Source organism: Lissotriton vulgaris, chromosome 5, assembly GCF_964263255.1.
Source record: "Lissotriton vulgaris chromosome 5, aLisVul1.2, whole genome shotgun sequence".
Taxonomy (NCBI): Eukaryota; Metazoa; Chordata; class Amphibia; order Caudata; family Salamandridae; genus Lissotriton; species Lissotriton vulgaris.
In genome coordinates, this window is record NC_141693.1 from 826,939,382 (window position 1) to 826,959,206 (window position 19,825).

Here is a 19,825-nt window from a genome sequence, read left to right on the forward strand (position 1 = left end):
TGTTTCAATTAGCCAAGTTCGACGCGTTTCAGGGCCAACGCCCCTTCCTCATGAACTGCGCATAAAGGGAGATGAAAAACACACTGTTCTTTCCTTTTCCGACCTTTATTGAAGGAAAAAACGCCTACAGTGGGCGTGGCAGTAGTTGTAAATACCAGCGGAATGCTGGTTGATGCAGTCCAAAGTCAGTGGGTCCAGTGTTTAACCCTGAGTGGGCTCAGTCCCTTTATTGATTAGTGCGTTATTTTCCTTAAGTAGGAGGAAGGTTGGCATTTGCGTGCTGAAATAAAATTGGCATCGTGTACTTCAAACGAAAGGGAAACAGTTCCTTTTCTGAAGCGCCTTCCTGCTCCTGCTGATGTAATTTGGAACAACAAGTGGTGCCCCTCTCCCACGGCCAAAGGTAGCCGTGCAGGAAAATGTTTGAGCAAAAGCCTTTGAGCTTTGAAGAGGGCTACTCACACGATGTCTGCCCTCCAGCCTTTCTGCCCTGCAGCACACATTGCCAGCCTTCGTGTTTCAATTAGCCAAGTTCGACGCGTTTCAGGGCCAACGCCCCTTCCTCATGAACTGCGCATAAAGGGAGATGAAAAACACACTGTTCTTTCCTTTTCCGACCTTTATTGAAGGAAAAAACGCCTACAGTGGGCGTGGCAGTAGTTGTAAATACCAGCGGAATGCTGGTTGATGCAGTCCAAAGTCAGTGGGTCCAGTGTTTAACCCTGAGTGGGCTCAGTCCCTTTATTGATTAGTGCGTTATTTTCCTTAAGTAGGAGGAAGGTTGGCATTTGCGTGCTGAAATAAAATTGGCATCGTGTACTTCAAACGAAAGGGAAACAGTTCCTTTTATGAAGCGCCTTCCTGCTCCTGCTGATGTAATTTGGAACAACAAGTGGTGCCCCTCTCCCACGGCCAAAGGTAGCCGTGCAGGAAAATGTTTGAGCAAAAGCCTTTGAGCTTTGAAGAGGGCTACTCACACGATGTCTGCCCTCCAGCCTTTCTGCCCTGCAGCACACATTGCCAGCCTTCGTGTTTCAATTAGCCAAGTTCGACGCGTTTCAGGGCCAACGCCCCTTCCTCATGAACTGCGCATAAAGGGAGATGAAAAACACACTGTTCTTTCCTTTTCCGACCTTTATTGAAGGAAAAAACGCCTACAGTGGGCGTGGCAGTAGTTGTAAATACTAGCGGAATGCTGGTTGATGCAGTCCAAAGTCAGTGGGTCCAGTGTTTAACCCTGAGTGGGCTCAGTCCCTTTATTGATTAGTGCGTTATTTTCCTTAAGTAGGAGGAAGGTTGGCATTTGCGTGCTGAAATAAAATTGGCATCGTGTACTTCAAACGAAAGGGAAACAGTTCCTTTTCTGAAGCGCCTTCCTGCTCCTGCTGATGTAATTTGGAACAACAAGTGGTGCCCCTCTCCCACGGCCAAAGGTAGCCGTGCAGGAAAATGTTTGAGCAAAAGCCTTTGAGCTTTGAAGAGGGCTACTCACACGATGTCTGCCCTCCAGCCTTTCTGCCCTGCAGCACACATTGCCAGCCTTCGTGTTTCAATTAGCCAAGTTTGACGCGTTTCAGGGCCAACGCCCCTTCCTCATGAACTGCGCATAAAGGGAGATGAAAAACACACTGTTCTTTCCTTTTCCGACCTTTATTGAAGGAAAAAACGCCTACAGTGGGCGTGGCAGTAGTTGTAAATACCAGCGGAATGCTGGTTGATGCAGTCCAAAGTCAGTGGGTCCAGTGTTTAACCCTGAGTGGGCTCAGTCCCTTTATTGATTAGTGCGTTATTTTCCTTAAGTAGGAGGAAGGTTGGCATTTGCGTGCTGAAATAAAATTGGCATCGTGTACTTCAAACGAAAGGGAAACAGTTCCTTTTATGAAGCGCCTTCCTGCTCCTGCTGATGTAATTTGGAACAACAAGTGGTGCCCCTCTCCCACGGCCAAAGGTAGCCGTGCAGGAAAATGTTTGAGCAAAAGCCTTTGAGCTTTGAAGAGGGCTACTCACACGATGTCTGCCCTCCAGCCTTTCTGCCCTGCAGCACACATTGCCAGCCTTCGTGTTTCAATTAGCCAAGTTCGACGCGTTTCAGGGCCAACGCCCCTTCCTCATGAACTGCGCATAAAGGGAGATGAAAAACACACTGTTCTTTCCTTTTCCGACCTTTATTGAAGGAAAAAACGCCTACAGTGGGCGTGGCAGTAGTTGTAAATACCAGCGGAATGCTGGTTGATGCAGTCCAAAGTCAGTGGGTCCAGTGTTTAACCCTGAGTGGGCTCAGTCCCTTTATTGATTAGTGCGTTATTTTCCTTAAGTAGGAGGAAGGTTGGCATTTGCGTGCTGAAATAAAATTGGCATCGTGTACTTCAAACGAAAGGGAAACAGTTCCTTTTATGAAGCGCCTTCCTGCTCCTGCTGATGTAATTTGGAACAACAAGTGGTGCCCCTCTCCCACGGCCAAAGGTAGCCGTGCAGGAAAATGTTTGAGCAAAAGCCTTTGAGCTTTGAAGAGGGCTACTCACACGATGTCTGCCCTCCAGCCTTTCTGCCCTGCAGCACACATTGCCAGCCTTCGTGTTTCAATTAGCCAAGTTCGACGCGTTTCAGGGCCAACGCCCCTTCCTCATGAACTGCGCATAAAGGGAGATGAAAAACACACTGTTCTTTCCTTTTCCGACCTTTATTGAAGGAAAAAACGCCTACAGTGGGCGTGGCAGTAGTTGTGAATACTAGCGGAATGCTGGTTGATGCAGTCCAAAGTCAGTGGGTCCAGTGTTTAACCCTGAGTGGGCTCAGTCCCTTTATTGATTAGTGCGTTATTTTCCTTAAGTAGGAGGAAGGTTGGCATTTGCGTGCTGAAATAAAATTGGCATCGTGTACTTCAAACGAAAGGGAAACAGTTCCTTTTCTGAAGCACCTTCCTGCTCCTGCTGATGTAATTTGGAACAACAAGTGGTGCCCCTCTCCCACGGCCAAAGGTAGCCGTGCAGGAAAATGTTTGAGCAAAAGCCTTTGAGCTTTGAAGAGGGCTACTCACACGATGTCTGCCCTCCAGCCTTTCTGCCCTGCAGCACACATTGCCAGCCTTCGTGTTTCAATTAGCCAAGTTCGACGCGTTTCAGGGCCAACGCCCCTTCCTCATGAACTGCGCATAAAGGGAGATGAAAAACACACTGTTCTTTCCTTTTCCGACCTTTATTGAAGGAAAAAACGCCTACAGTGGGCGTGGCAGTAGTTGTAAATACCAGCGGAATGCTGGTTGATGCAGTCCAAAGTCAGTGGGTCCAGTGTTTAACCCTGAGTGGGCTCAGTCCCTTTATTGATTAGTGCGTTATTTTCCTTAAGTAGGAGGAAGGTTGGCATTTGCGTGCTGAAATAAAATTGGCATCGTGTACTTCAAACGAAAGGGAAACAGTTCCTTTTATGAAGCGCCTTCCTGCTCCTGCTGATGTAATTTGGAACAACAAGTGGTGCCCCTCTCCCACGGCCAAAGGTAGCCGTGCAGGAAAATGTTTGAGCAAAAGCCTTTGAGCTTTGAAGAGGGCTACTCACACGATGTCTGCCCTCCAGCCTTTCTGCCCTGCAGCACACATTGCCAGCCTTCGTGTTTCAATTAGCCAAGTTCGACGCGTTTCAGGGCCAACGCCCCTTCCTCATGAACTGCGCATAAAGGGAGATGAAAAACACACTGTTCTTTCCTTTTCCGACCTTTATTGAAGGAAAAAACGCCTACAGTGGGCGTGGCAGTAGTTGTGAATACTAGCGGAATGCTGGTTGATGCAGTCCAAAGTCAGTGGGTCCAGTGTTTAACCCTGAGTGGGCTCAGTCCCTTTATTGATTAGTGCGTTATTTTCCTTAAGTAGGAGGAAGGTTGGCATTTGCGTGCTGAAATAAAATTGGCATCGTGTACTTCAAACGAAAGGGAAACAGTTCCTTTTCTGAAGCGCCTTCCTGCTCCTGCTGATGTAATTTGGAACAACAAGTGGTGCCCCTCTCCCACGGCCAAAGGTAGCCGTGCAGGAAAATGTTTGAGCAAAAGCCTTTGAGCTTTGAAGAGGGCTACTCACACGATGTCTGCCCTCCAGCCTTTCTGCCCTGCAGCACACATTGCCAGCCTTCGTGTTTCAATTAGCCAAGTTCGACGCGTTTCAGGGCCAACGCCCCTTCCTCATGAACTGCGCATAAAGGGAGATGAAAAACACACTGTTCTTTCCTTTTCCGACCTTTATTGAAGGAAAAAACGTCTACAGTGGGCGTGGCAGTAGTTGTAAATACCAGCGGAATGCTGGTTGATGCCGTCCAAAGTCAGTGGGTCCAGTGTTTTCTTCAAAGCTCTTCAAACCTCTCTTCAAACCTCTTCAAAGCTCAAAGGCTTTTGCTCAAACATTTTCCTGCACGGCTACCTTTGGCCGTGGGAGAGGGGCACCACTTGTTGTTCCAAATTACATCAGCAGGAGCAGGAAGGCGCTTCAGAAAAGGAACTGTTTCCCTTTCGTTTGAAGTACACGATGCCAATTTTATTTTATTTCAGCACGCAAATGCCAACCTTCCTCCTACTTAAGGAAAATAACGCACTAATCAATAAAGGGACTGAGCCCACTCAGGGTTAAACACTGGACCCACTGACTTTGGACTGCATCAACCAGCATTCCGCTGGTATTTACAACTACTGCCACGCCCACTGTAGGCGTTTTTTCCTTCAATAAAGGTCGGAAAAGGAAAGAACAGTGTGTTTTTCATCTCCCTTTATGCGCAGTTCATGAGGAAGGGGCGTTGGCCCTGAAACGCGTCGAACTTGGCTAATTGAAACACGAAGGCTGGCAATGTGTGCTGCAGGGCAGAAAGGCTGGAGGGCAGACATCGTGTGAGTAGCCCTCTTCAAAGCTCAAAGGCTTTTGCTCAAACATTTTCCTGCACGGCTACCTTTGGCCGTGGGAGAGGGGCACCACTTGTTGTTCCAAATTACATCAGCAGGAGCAGGAAGGCGCTTCAGAAAAGGAACTGTTTCCCTTTCGTTTGAAGTACACGATGCCAATTTTATTTCAGCACGCAAATGCCAACCTTCCTCCTACTTAAGGAAAATAACGCACTAATCAATAAAGGGACTGAGCCCACTCAGGGTTAAACACTGGACCCACTGACTTTGGACTGCATCAACCAGCATTCCGCTGGTATTTACAACTACTGCCACGCCCACTGTAGGCGTTTTTTCCTTCAATAAAGGTCGGAAAAGGAAAGAACAGTGTGTTTTTCATCTCCCTTTATGCGCAGTTCATGAGGAAGGGGCGTTGGCCCTGAAACGCGTCGAACTTGGCTAATTGAAACACGAAGGCTGGCAATGTGTGCTGCAGGGCAGAAAGGCTGGAGGGCAGACATCGTGTGAGTAGCCCTCTTCAAAGCTCAAAGGCTTTTGCTCAAACATATATATATATATATATATATATATATATATATATATATCTCAAATCAAAAGTACTTCATTCCGTAACTATTACAGTTAACCATAAAAGTTCAATGTATACATCAAAACTATTAAAACAGCTGTCAAAATTGAATGTACATATAAGTAAAATGAATAAAATGCTCCGTGCATTAGGGCCAAGGGCTGGACGGCAAAGTTTCGAATCACGTCCCAATTGATTTTTGAGACCTAAAAACATTTTTTTTAAAAGCAATAACGGAAGCAATAATGAAATAATCATCTAGCTGTTGAAGGGTCAGGAAGGCTGGGAAACATTTTCTAATACCACAATTTTTTGAGCACAGGAATAATCCATCTTCTTCTAGGTATGGAATGAAATAAAAAAAAAACAATCCATGTAGCGTAGATTGCACCGAGACATCATCGCATGGGTAGTTACATAGAACTCTCGACCAATCACCTTGTACAGGGAAGCTTAACAAACTATGTAAAATGTTCAACCTGAAACGTGTCAAGAGAAACCTTTCATATTCATCAGAAATCACAACGATATATGGCTGTATCGAAGGGGTTGCTAATGGCAGAAAATATTCTTGCACCGTTGATTTCTTTAATTCAGATGTAATTATATACTGGCGGCTGCCAGTAGGTAGTTATAGTTAGGACCTATTTTCCATAGGAAATCCGCAACATTCTATTTGGAATAACTTTGGCGCCGGTTGACGAATCTTCGCAAAATCTTCAAAACTAGTGAGGCGCTCCGGTCCGCGCCTAGCCTAAAAGTCTTGGGGTTATTCGTGAAGAGGGGGCCGAGAAAAAAGGGGGGTTCCAAAACGTGTTTTCCTCATGCAATTTTCCATAGGAACCATTCAATGCGGCTACTGCCAGAACTGGTGAATGGAATTACACCAAATTTGGCAAAGAGGTAGTCCTTGGTTCAGACTCATGCCTTTTGCTTAATGGTGTAAATCTGTTCAGTAGTTCCTGAGAAAATCACAATTAAAAGTACATATATATCTATGGCCGCGGTGGATCAGCGCATCCTGAGCTCTCCCTTACGATCACGAGCTACATTCTTATTGGTTGTCAACTGTCTGTCAAAACTCCAAACCAGGAAGGGCTGGCCATTTTGTAGAAGTGAGGGTCTAGAATCAGTGGAACAAATGTTCAAACGTATATGTATTAAGGGGGCAGGTTAGAAATATCTTTAGACCTGCTTAGGGGTCCCTCAAGGAACCCCAGCCCCCCCCCCCCCCCAAATTTTTTCTTTTTTTTTTTAAACTGAGAAATGTGCGCAGGGTACATGGATCCAATGTAGAAATGAATAAAAACGAAGCGCGGGCTCCTGTGCTTGTTTAAAAATTATCTACGGGGGGGGACCAAATTCTGGGGTCTAAAATATTACATTTGATGGGGGTCCAAAGGAGCCCCTTAGCTAGGGGAACGCCATCCCTCTGTGCTACAAAAAACGGGTGGGGGGGCTCAAAGGTACCCAGTAAAATACTTGGGTAGGGGGGGGCTTTAAGGCCCCCTCCAGCCGTGGGGATCGCTACTCTACGGGGCTTTCAAAAAAATGGGTGGGCGGGGCTCAAAGGTCCCTCTAATCACCACCCCCGGGGCTTTTTATATTGTGGGAGGGGGCCACGTGGCCCTCATTTTGGAGCAGTCTAGGGCCCTGGGGAACATCACTCCCCAGGGCCGGCTCCTGCTGTGTCTCGGAGTGCCTACCCCGGGACACTGCTGTTTGCTATGGCAGGGTGGGAGTCGAGGTTCCTGGTCTGTCATAGCAAACTTGAGGGCATATTAACAATGGCCATTTTGCCGCATTTTAAAAAAAAAAAGCCAAAAATGCGGTGAAAATGATATCGCTCTGTTTACTAGGCGACTCTAAGATGCATTAACGCATGTTAGCAGCCGGTTTGCTAACGGCTCGCCTCGCATCTCTAATGATTTGTGGAACTGAAGGCATTCCCAGAGGCAAGGTAGGTTTTCCTATGACAATAGAACATGAAAGGGGGGAGTGCGACAATAGTGTTGTATTTACAAGGTGGCCCTGGACTTGAGGAGCGATAGCAAAACTCTTGCTAATTACGGTTTATGCAGGATCCTAACATGATTTCTGAAGTAGACTTTAGCATGTTTAATATGCGAGGTGGATTGATATGTTAAGTTCACAGTCTTATATTAACAAGCTTTTCACTTGCAAACATGAATTATCACTGTATTTCTTGCGATATTGGGGGCATATTTACAAGGACAGCCTTAAAATTGTCATCGCTTTAGCGTCAGGAAAGTGCTGCTACAGCGGCGATAATGGGCTTCATAATAGGCTCTTGAGAACTCCTGAGAATTCCAATAGAAGTTCATGTTTACACCAGAACATTTTAACCTTGTCCTTGTAAATATGCCCCTTATAGACTCCAAATTTTACTGTAAAAAAAATTATCACCTACTACTAATTTTTATTCTTCCCATCCCATGGGCGTATATACAATGTTGGGGACCGTGGGTGGAGCCCCAATGTCTCTATGGTCCCAGCCAGCTCCCCGCATCCTTCTGAAGCTGCCATTACTTTTCCACATGGGGAGGTGCTAATATGCAGCTCCCCTTGGGGAAAAACAATCTGCTTTGCTTCTTGAAAGAGGGAGCAGGTTTCCCTGTTCTCTCTTTCAAAATCTAAACCAAGTTTGCTATGGCAGGGCGGGAGCTTAGGCTCACACCCTGCCATAGCAAACAGCAGTGTAGAAAGAATCTCTTAGCGCCGATAATTCGAAGAATTGTGTACTTCTTTTGCTCCTAATGTACACACTGTTCTGTTGTCTCTGTTTGCTTTCCCCTCTGTCATGTAGAGTACTTTGGGTAAATATGACGGTTTCTGTACAGCAAGCACCTTTGAACCCTACCCCCAAACTGGTTACTGCCTGTTACCATAGTAACAGTTTATGGAACACTCAACTGAGCACACAGGTCACAAGTTCAGCACATAATGTTGCTAATCCAAACAGCAAATGTGCTTGACTTTTCGAAATTTTCCATAGGAACAGTTAATTGCAGCTACAGCTTCTTATTGAAAAGGTAGAAGAGCTGGTAACGAGTCATACCGGGTATTACACTTCCAGTTAGAAACACCATTCTTTTCTTAGTAAAACTTAGAGCATCGTTCGTTATTCTTTTACAAATTGAGGGGTATAATTTTAACGGCTTCCTTGTAAATATGCCCCTAAGTACTGTGTTAATGTCACATGTGAATTGGGCGCTGAAGGGTACAGAGATGTTTTGTAGTCTAGGATACAGCCACCTTCCCGAGAATGATTTACTAATTGTTCGAGGAGTTCGAGGCAACTTCAGTCTGGGGATTGTCATACTCAGGATCTTTATTTTATTATGCAGGGTGTGCCTCTGCAGTCTCTGAAGCCTCAGTGGTGGTAGGCAGTGCCTTATTTGTTTTGTAATCACACGGGCAGTACTTATGGTGTTATAAAGTGATACACTCATAAAACTCTTGTAGTTGTATAATTACTCATGATTTATGTGCCTAACAGTTACTTACATTATTTTTTATATGTGCACTGTAATTTTAATAGTATTGACTTTAAAATCTTCTATAAACAGATGATTATCACACTAAATAATAGGCAAATGTCAGAAAAAGAAGATCTATACACTCAGTTATTTTTTTTAATTATCCTTTAATAAAATAGAAATAAATAAATAGAAATGTAACTTTAATAGAACAGTATAATAGTGGTAGTGGGTGGAAGTGAGAAGGGGACAGAGAGTTAAAAGTAGAGAGGCCTATTGCACTTAGTCTTTAGTGTTAACTGTTCGTCACTCGTTTGTCTAGGACGCAGGGATCTGCGATAAAAAGTGTGGTTTAAGAAGTTTTTAAAATTAAATACATGAAGCCAGATATTTTGGGCCATATTATGAAGAAAGGGGATAACATTGTCGCAGTTTTAGCGGCAGCAAAACGCTGCTAAAGCATCAAGAAGGGGTTTATAATATGGTGTTGTGAATTTTCTTAGAAGCTCAGGTTTTGGAATTCTATGGAAATTTACAATGGCATATTATCAACCCTTTATCGTCGCTTTAGCTTCAGTTTCCCGTTGCTAAAGTGGTGAGAATGTTATCGCCGTTGCTTGATAATATAGTCGTACATTACTACTTACTGTAAAATCGCTTGAATGCACATGGGCACCCAGAGTGTAACATCCCAGTCTCTACCCCGCAATGTGCTCAATTGTAGGTCTTGCACACTAAGGCTTCACAGCTCACCTGCCACCACTGGTGTCCCACGACGTGTTAGTTTAAGCTCAGAGTGTGGGGTACATTTGTATAGAAGAGCAGGTCTCCACAATGGAACTGTTTCTTGATACTGCAATGGTAGGTGTTAGACTGCTCAGGGCATCATTGCAGGAGAGAGTTCCCTTCCCGCCAATCAATTAATTTCTGTAAAGAGACAAGTAATTTAATAGTGGAAACGTTTGGAGGTAAATTAATGTTTATTTAAAGCTTGATAGAAAATAGGAGTTGAGTGCATCCTTCATTTTTGAAGTACGATCAATCGTTAGTGATAATCGTGGTTCAAAGAGGAGTTGGAATGCACGAGAAAACACAAGGTTAAATAATAATATATCATGCTAATGTTTATATACATAGGTATAGAGCGTATGGTAGAAGCTTAATGTTCACGTGTAATGCAGTATTTTATTATGCAGGGTGTGCCTCTGCAGTCTCTGAAGCCTCAGTGGTGGTAGGCAGTGCCTTATTTGTTTTGTAATCACACGGGCAGTACTTATGGTGTTATAAAGTGATACACTCATACAACTCTTGTAGTTGTATAATTACTCATGATTTATGTGCCTAACAGTTACTTACATTATTTTTTATATGTGCACTGTAATTTTAATAGTATTGACTTTAAAATCTTCTATAAACAGATGATTATCACACTAAATAATAGGCAAATGTCAGAAAAAGAAGATCTATACACTCAGTTATTTTTTTTAATTATCCTTTAATAAAATAGAAATAAATAAATAGAAATGTAACTTTAATAGAACAGTATAATAAACACAACTTGGGATGGAATCCAGTGGTAGCAGCATAGGTAACCTGCATAACAAAAATAAACATAGGTATGTGTGCTATGTGGAAGAGGTAAAAAAGCTAGTTTGAATTAAAAGGATCATAGTGAAAATGAAATGGAGGGTAGTGGGTGGAAGTGAGAAGGGGACAGAGAGTTAAAAGTAGAGAGGCCTATTGCACTTAGTCTTTAGTGTTAACTGTTCGTCACTCGTTTGTCTAGGACGCAGGGATCTGCGATAAAAAGTGTGGTTTAAGAAGTTTTTAAAATTAAATACATGAAGCCAGATATTTTGGGCCATATTATGAAGAAAGGGGATAACATTGTCGCAGTTTTAGCGGCAGCAAAACGCTGCTAAAGCGGCAAGAAGGGGTTTATAATATGGTGTTGTGAATTTTCTTAGAAGCTCAGGTTTTGGAATTCTATGGAAATTTACAATGGCATATTATCAACCCTTTATCGTCGCTTTAGCTTCAGTTTCCCGTTGCTAAAGTGGTGAGAATGTTATCGCCGTTGCTTGATAATATAGTCGTACATTACTACTTACTGTAAAATCGCTTGAATGCACATGGGCACCCAGAGTGTAACATCCCAGTCTCTACCCCGCAATGTGCTCAATTGTAGGTCTTGCACACTAAGGCTTCACAGCTCACCTGCCACCACTGGTGTCCCACGACGTGTTAGTTTAAGCTCAGAGTGTGGGGTACATTTGTATAGAAGAGCAGGTCTCCACAATGGAACTGTTTCTTGATACTGCAATGGTAGGTGTTAGACTGCTCAGGGCATCATTGCAGGAGAGAGTTCCCTTCCCGCCAATCAATTAATTTCTGTAAAGAGACAAGTAATTTAATAGTGGAAACGTTTGGAGGTAAATTAATGTTTATTTAAAGCTTGATAGAAAATAGGAGTTGAGTGCATCCTTCATTTTTGAAGTACGATCAATCGTTAGTGATAATCGTGGTTCAAAGAGGAGTTGGAATGCACGAGAAAACACAAGGTTAAATAATAATATATCATGCTAATGTTTATATACATAGGTATAGAGCGTATGGTAGAAGCTTAATGTTCACGTGTAATGCAGTGACGGGAGCCTGTGTGCATGTACACTCAATAAGGAAGTAACTAAAGTGTCCTAAAAGCCATCCTCGCGTGTCTGTAGAGCAGCGCTTGTTGCTGGCTAAGGTCTATAGTACGTTCCAGTAGGTCCTTAAAATTAGATCGATGTGATTGAATGAGGTGAGAGATTACATCATTACGGAAGGCAAGATTGCTTTTTCTCACATGCACACTCAGGGTAGTACACCCCCCCCCCCCGCAGAATCACCAGCAACAGAAGTCTGTAGGGCATCGCTGCCCATAGCCTTAGGCCTACCTTATGGTACAGATTGTATTTAAAATGAGACAGAGATGTGACTAAATGAAGTCAAAGATCACAAATTAACACAACACTTGGCAGTATTGCTTATTCACACGTGTGCAGTCTGCCTGATGCATCCCACCCCTCTCGCAGGCTCGCACTGAAGAGGTGTCTGTAGGTAAGTGCCCGCTGGTTGAGATCTACAGTATGGTCCAGCAGGGCCTTAAAATGATTCAGAGATGAGACTGAATGAGGTGAGAGATCAGATCATTATGCAGGACAATATCGTTTGATTGCACGACAATTATTTGGAGGCCTTGTGCACCTAGGCCGCTCTGCTTACCTGTTGCAAACACTGTATTTAGCAGAGCTCACAACTTGAATTTGGCTTTGGATCTATACTGCAGAATTGAATTTATTCTTGATTTATCAATCTGCACTGTGGACAGCAGGGTTCATAACTTAAAAAGAGAAAGAGAAACAGTGTGAGAAAGAAGAAGAGAGAGAGAGGAAGTGTGAAGAGAGGAAGAGAGAAAAAGATAGAATGAGAGAGAGAGAGAGGAAGAGAGAAAGAAAGCCATTGAAAATTTGAGAGAGAGAAAGGAATAGATGGAGCAGGAGAGGTAGTATTGATACTGGAGAAAATCTTCGCAGCTCACCTTTTTGCCACCGGTGTGTGTCCAACCACGTGCTGGGTTATAGTGCACCCTCAAGTTTAGTGATCTGAAAGATAGTATACAATTAGTAAGTACAGAGTACATACAACTGCACACATATATTTCTGCGTTACGCCTTTGCACACCAAGGCTACTGTATTACATCAACTCCCACTGCAAGGAGGTGTCTGTGCGCTCTTTTCCTCCCAGGGTGCTATACCCCATGCACTCCCACTGCATAGCGGTGAGTTCTCATTACTGCACACCCAGACTGCTGCACCCCATCCACTCCCAGTGTCCGGAGGTGAGTGCCCATTCCTGCGCACCCAGACTGTTACTACCTATCCACTCCCACTGCCTGGAGGTGATTGTACATTCTTATACACTCAAGTTACTGTACACTATCCACTCTCCCCGCCCAGACGTGACTTCTCAATGCTTCGGAAAGAAGCTTCTCTGCTCACCTTGTGCCACCGGCGTGTTTCAAAGAGGGTCCACCACGTGTCGAAGCAACCTTCTCAGGCGTTGTAAGGATGGCCACGCATCATCGCAGGTTGTACAGGCGTTGACCTCTGGTGGTGTTGGGGGGACGCAAATTTGTGAAACACAATCTGTTAGATAAAAAGGAAGATAAGATTGTGCGTCATTTGTTCATCAAAGGAGAGAGGAAGAGAGACAATGAGAGAGTGACTCTGAAAAGAATATTCGCAGCTCACCTTTCTGTCACCGGTGTGTCTTTCACCACCTGTCCGGACATAGTGCACCCTGAAGCTCCACATCTAAAAGATAGTAGAAGAAAGATGTTATGATTGGTATTTGCCACTATCTTAATGTGGAGTAGAATAACTTTGCCCTCTTACTTACCTTCCCTCCCCCATGAAAAATACAACCATTTATACGGTTCCAACTTGTTTAATGGGGTTCGATTTATCAACAACTAGTAGAGTAGTAATGTTTTCCATCCGAATATAGAAAACAAGTGGTGCACACCAATACACGTAGTTTCAATCATCACACCGTGTCTGGGCACGATAATTGAAACCCCATGTGCTATTGGAGTCTATTACGTGCAGCAAGTGCGTAATAGACACCAATAGGCCATGGGCAGGGCAATGCGCCCGCCTCTGGCTAATTGCGTGCAGTCTTTTAGAATAAGTCGCACGCAAAGTCCAATGGGTTAGCACGGAAGGGAACGGACACGCAGGAGCGTGTGAGATTCGTAGATTAGGTTCATATCCCTGTTTTTTCACATAGAAAATGTCTGGCGCTGCGTGAGCAGTGCTGTGCACTACAACGAAGGCACGAGCTATACTGCGCACAGCAAAGGAGGCGTGAGTCCTAAATGAATTGAGAAAGGAAAGTTTTCAAAATAAGATGGTAAATTTAAGGGTAAGTAGTATAAAAAAATAAATACTCATCTACTTCGCTACACATGTGGGAGTGACGGACATTTGACCGACTATAAAAACTTTCCTGCTATTGGAAACAAAATACAAATGCAATAAGACAGGGTATATAGGACTGGGTATGCCTAAATCACTACGTTGCCTTTTTGTATCCAGTCTACTGTATCCCATCTACTACCTCCGGTGCACACCCAGGTTTCACTGCTCACCTTTTCGCGGACAGGGCACCTTCTACATCATGCAGTCCCGCTTTGCCATCAAGAAGTCTCACATTTGGTGCTGACTCTTGATATCACTGTGGCTAAGGATATACTCGTGCACCAATCATCATCGCAGGTTGCTCACCCGCTCAGTCCTTGCAGTACCAATAACTCAGTGACCAAAGAGACCAGGCACGTAGTGGTGGGCCCCTGTGCTCGGTGGTTCGGGCCTACATGAGGCGTCCGAACCACCAGGACGGGCCATCACAGCGCTTGCGATGGGAGCAACTCTAAAATGTTGTAGAGCATGTGCGCCCGATCTTTTGTATTGGTAGGGTCACATGTCTTGTGACCCCTGTGCTGGATGGGTATGGTGTGGGCGTATACCAGCCATTAGGGAGTGTGTGTCGTTCTGAGAACAAAACCTGTAACTAGCAGATCACTACAATGAAAATCTGGGCCATGTAGCGTTGTTGCGATTTCCTGTAAGCATAAGCGGAGTGGGCTGACCTGAAGTATGCCAGTGCTGTGCGAGGCTGTGAACAATGACTCCGGAGCTATCGGCGTGGCTCTGTTGTGAAATATTTGAGAAATCAAGTGATTAGGGTTTTCATGTTGTATTTATGCTGTCACCCGGATCTTAAACGCAAATATGTCACTATGTCTGTGAAGTCCCACAACATGGAAGGTACGGGGTATCACTGACCCTATATTCACCCATAGTTTCATAGATAGCAGATGGTGGACATGACGCATTTCTGCGAATATGAATGTTTGTTGTACATTCATTGGAGTGTTGTAGCTGTAGCAATCCAGGTCTATGAAAGCTTTAGGTTGCAGTTTTTGGCACATGAAGGGCAGCTAATATATATACTTATGTGGTTATTTGGGTATATTATCAAGCTTGGTGCTGGAAATCAGTGTTCGAGCCTCGGAGTCGCGTCCATATCCTTGTAGAAGTGGACCCTTAAGATATAAGTGTTTTATTCAGGAACAAGCGTGGACAAATACAACCCACAACCGGTCACTCCAACGCTCTTGTCGTAACTGCCTGAATGAGCAGTTGCACGCAGCCCGAGGAGAGCGCTTGTGATAATCAAGCAAGCACAAGTGAATAACAAGTTGCTCTTAAAGGGGCAAGAGCAACTTGTTATTTTAACAATCCTGTCATTGTAGACAAATCACGTAATCTCTGCGTGCCTGAAAATGTACTGTAAATACGGTGCTCATGTAAACAGTTTTGGGTCGACTTCGCGCTTTATGAATATGCTACAAAAAAACTGCAGCAATTGCAAACACTTATAAATTTACTATACACTTTGGTTGCAGTACTCTAATGATACAGTTTCTACGTCCGTATTTGTAGAATGAGCAAGAGAAAGTTACATAACTGAAGTTTTTCCTACAGCCAGAGGTAAGATGGTTGCGTACGCTGTTTACAGCACAATATAATGTGGTATGGCCCGGGGGCAGCATATTACAGACATAATGAATACACGGACACAGATAGATAGTTGAAGTGGGTACGGACATGTGGACTCGACTCCATTTTATTACCAGGGTCACATGTCCAGTGATGTTTGTGGTGGTTGAATGTGGGGTGAGTGTAAGCCAGCCCTCTGAAGATTGTTGCTGCTGGCAACAAGTATAATAGTAATCATCATATCATACACAGATATTCCATCATAAACAGTTTATGACTTGTGCTGCACACAGGTAAGAGCCCTACATGTGAAATAATACACAACAGATTCTATTGTAAAGAGTTCATGACTTGTGGTGCACTGAGGTAGGGGCGGCTTATGTGGAGCTTGCAATGATGCGTGGTCCGGGCAGGCTGCACTGGTAGCAATGTTTTTAACATACTGTATTTTGCCTTAATAGGGCCCCGTGGCAATTATTTATGGTGCACTGAGTTAGTGGTACGTCTCACGCTCAGTGTACATGCAACATGCGACGATGCGTGGTCCGAGCGGGCTGCACTGGAAGCAATGTTTGTTGCCTACTGGACTGCATCATCTGCAATCTCGATTCAAATAAAACATGAAACATGTATGGAATACATTGTCGAAATATGTAGGTTTCAGGTACATTATAGTTTAAATTGTGAGCTGTGCTGTCCGTAGTGTAGACTGCTATTCAGTGTTACTTTGGACTTGCAGGATGAAAGTGTTTATTGTAGTAAACCTGTAACTGATATAAAAGAAGTTCTTGAAGGAAGGATACTAAAGGGATATTATGTAGGTTTGAGGAACGTTATACTTAGTTTGGTACTACGCTGCAAATAATGAATGAAGAGTCAATTTAATTGTGAGCTCTGATGACCGCAGTGTAGGCAGGAGGCAGCGGTTAGCAATGGCCCAGGACCAGGTGGCGTTGAGGAGAGCTGCACACTATTGATAATTTAGCGTGTGTGCAGCCAGCGATGATAACACTGAGTTAGTGGCACTTGAAGCAAGGTTCTGTGGAGCCTGCGATGATGCGTGGTCCAGGCAGGCCGCTCTGGTAGCAATGTTTTTTGCCTTGTGAATTCTGCCTTAATAAGGCCATGTGGTGATGGTTTATGGTGAACTGAGTTAGTAGTACCTTCGGCGCTTAACGTGTACGTACCCTGCAATGATGCGTGGTGTGGGGGGCCTTACTCAGACCAATGTCTTTTGTCTATTAAATTCTGTATCAATTCAATTTTCGAGTGGTAGTATGTCTCATTGCTAACATAACACTGCCCACTCTTCTTTGCGATGATTTATGGTGCAATGAGTTAGTGGTACCTCTGGCGCTCAGCGTGTGCGCACCCTGCGATGATGCGTGGTCCGGGCGGGCCGCACTGGGAACAATGTCTTCTGTCTAAAGAATTGTGCCTTAATAGGGCCACGGGGCGATGACTTGTGGTGCAGTGAGTTAGTGGTACCTAAATAACTCAGCGTGTGTGCACCCTGCAATGATGCGTAGTCTGGGCGGGCCGCACTGGTACAATGTGTCTTGGTTACTGTACTGCATAGACATCGAGGAATGTTTTTTGTCACATCCTTTAACAAAATCTGAGGACATAGAGTACAATTGTCCCAGCATTAAATAAAGCAAGGCTGAATTCCATGCTGTCCGTAGTGTAGATCCCAATCTGAATTCAAGTCAAGTTATGAACCCTGCTGTCCGCAATGTAGATCGAAAGCAGTAGTCAGCACAGACATCAAAGAATACCTTTTGTCACATCCTTCAACAAAATCTGAGGACATAGAGTACAATTTTCCCTGCATTAAATAAAGCCAGGCTGAATTCAATGCTGTCCGTAGTGTAGATCCCAATCTGAATTCAAGTTGTGAACCCTGCTGTCCGCAGTGTAGATCAAAAGCAGTAGTCAGCACAGACATCGAAGAATACCTTTTGTCACATCCTTCAACAAAATCTGAGGACATAGAGTAAAATTGTCTCTGCATTAAATAAAGCAAGGCTGAATTCCATGCTGTCCGTAGTGTAGATCCAAAGCTGAATTCAAGTTGTGAACCTTGCTGTCCGCAGTATCGATCGAAGGCAGTAGTTAGCACATACATCGAAGTATTTTTTTTGGTCACATCCTGTAACAAAAACTGAGGACATAGAGTACAATTGTCTCTGCATTAAATAAATCAAGGCTAAATTCAATGTTGTCTGTAGGGTAGAGCCAAATCTCAATTCAAGTTGTGAACCCTGCTGTCCGCAGTGTAGATCGAAGGCAGTAGTCGATACAGACATAAGTCTGCGGTGCTGTGGCGCTGAGTTCGAAATGGGCCTGTATCGAGGAGGCACATGCTCATGGCGGCAGCCATGTGGCAGGGTGAGGACCTTCGCTGTGGCAGAGTCTTTTGTCTTCACACAAATGAACCACGCCCAAGGTGTGGCCTATGTATTTATACTCTGACGCTGGAGTTGCATACAACGGACCAGTCCACTCTGCTTCTGCTTCAAGGGGGGGGGGGGACACAGCTACATTACCGAGATATTCCCTAGTGTCTGAGATAATATGGTTGCGTCCACTGTGCAGTACAGTACACGTATCAATACTATAGCTACACACGGAAACGTTTTTTGTTTGTATAGTGAGTTGTTTATAGCATATCACCAGTACTCTTAGGATTGTGTAAATTATTGTTGATGTTCGAGTTCCCTCCTGTGTGCTGTTGAAGGGATATATTATTTTGGGAAGGTCCAATGACCTGTTTTGCGCTGCCTCTGAGGTAGTAGGGGGAGAGGGGTCAGGAGGGGTTGTTGTAGTGGTGGTGGCGCTGGGTGTTGTGATGTTGTTGGGTGTCGGAGGTGCATAATTAGTACCTCTATCACATATTCATCTTTAAATAATGGAGTGAGTTGGATGTAATTCACGCTGTACATAGTCGACCTCCTTGGTTGTTGAAAATATGGGGAAGTGGTGTTTTTGGGGGTTTTTTCTACGGGAACCCCTAGTTTGTATATCATTAACGTTAGTTGTGGTTCTGTTTGTGGCGATTTTGTTGGCGGAAGGAATCAACTGAAGAAGGGTGATATTTGCAGTTTTTACTAGGTTGAGAATGGGATGATAATTAAAAAAGATAGAAAAAACAGATATGCTTAATGAACATTATAATAAGAAATTAGCATTTAAAAAACCTTTGAAATTCACTGAAAAAACCAAAGGTTTCAGGTATGTTATAATTAGGAATTAGCATTTAAAAAAACTTAGAAATTCCTAGCTATACCTACCTATTGGCTGCCAATAGGTAATATATATCTATATCTATCTACGTATCTATCTATCTATCTATCTATCTATCTATCTATCTATCTATCTATCTATCTATCTATCTATCTTTCTATCTATATATATATTCACTGAAAAAACAATAGGTTTCAGGTGTGTTATAGTTAGGTGGACTTTCACTCATACCAAACCATTGAAATTCCTCCGTTATAGTTAGTTGTACTAACTGTAACTCGCGCGTCTGCAAACCACTGCTGATGATGTCACATATTACATCATTCATGACATGGTCAGTGACATCACTGATAACATCACTGATGACATCTCAAATGAGACTTGGGGCTTGTGGGCGACCACCATCTCCCCAAGGCATTGATTTAATTAAATATGGGGGTCCCTAGCGTCCCTGGGGCTTTAAATCTGTTGGAGGTGGACCCTCAATGGCCCTGGGGACGCCCACCCTCCAGGGCGGGCCCCTGCAATGTTCTATAGTGCCCACCCCCGGGACATTGCACTTTGTCATTGCAAACACTGCTTTGCTTTGTGGAAGTGAGAGCAGGAAACCTGCTCTCTCTTCCATGAAGTAAAGCAGATTGCTTTTTGAGAAGGGGAGCTGCATGTCAACAGCTCCCCTTGTCCAAAAGCAATGCGAGCGGGGAGCCGGCTGGGATGCAGGTGCATTGGGGGCATATATATGCAGAGATTGACCAACAAGAATTAATTTTGGATATAGAACAAATCAATGAGCAACTGGCGAAATTAGAACCAAATGATTTTATATCTAAAACACGAAAAGAGATACAAGAAAGATTGATCAAGCGGGAAGATAAGATCATAAGTCATAAGGCATACAAATTCTCCACCAAACTTGGCAAAATTGTAGGGACTGGTAGCCCGATGTGCCTTTGCTATGTCTCAAGATATGTGCTCCAGTCGATTTTGAGTAATTTAGGTTAAAAAAAATATATATATCTATGGCAGCGC

General features: G+C 44.0%; 1 protein-coding gene across 2 annotated transcripts in view; it reads left to right on the plus strand.

The window, feature by feature from the left end:
* The window catches only part of LOC147711655 (uncharacterized), a 1,672,131-nt gene that overhangs the window by 1,511,160 nt on the left and 141,146 nt on the right, over positions 1–19,825 (plus strand). The gene's annotated exons all lie outside the window — the stretch shown is intronic.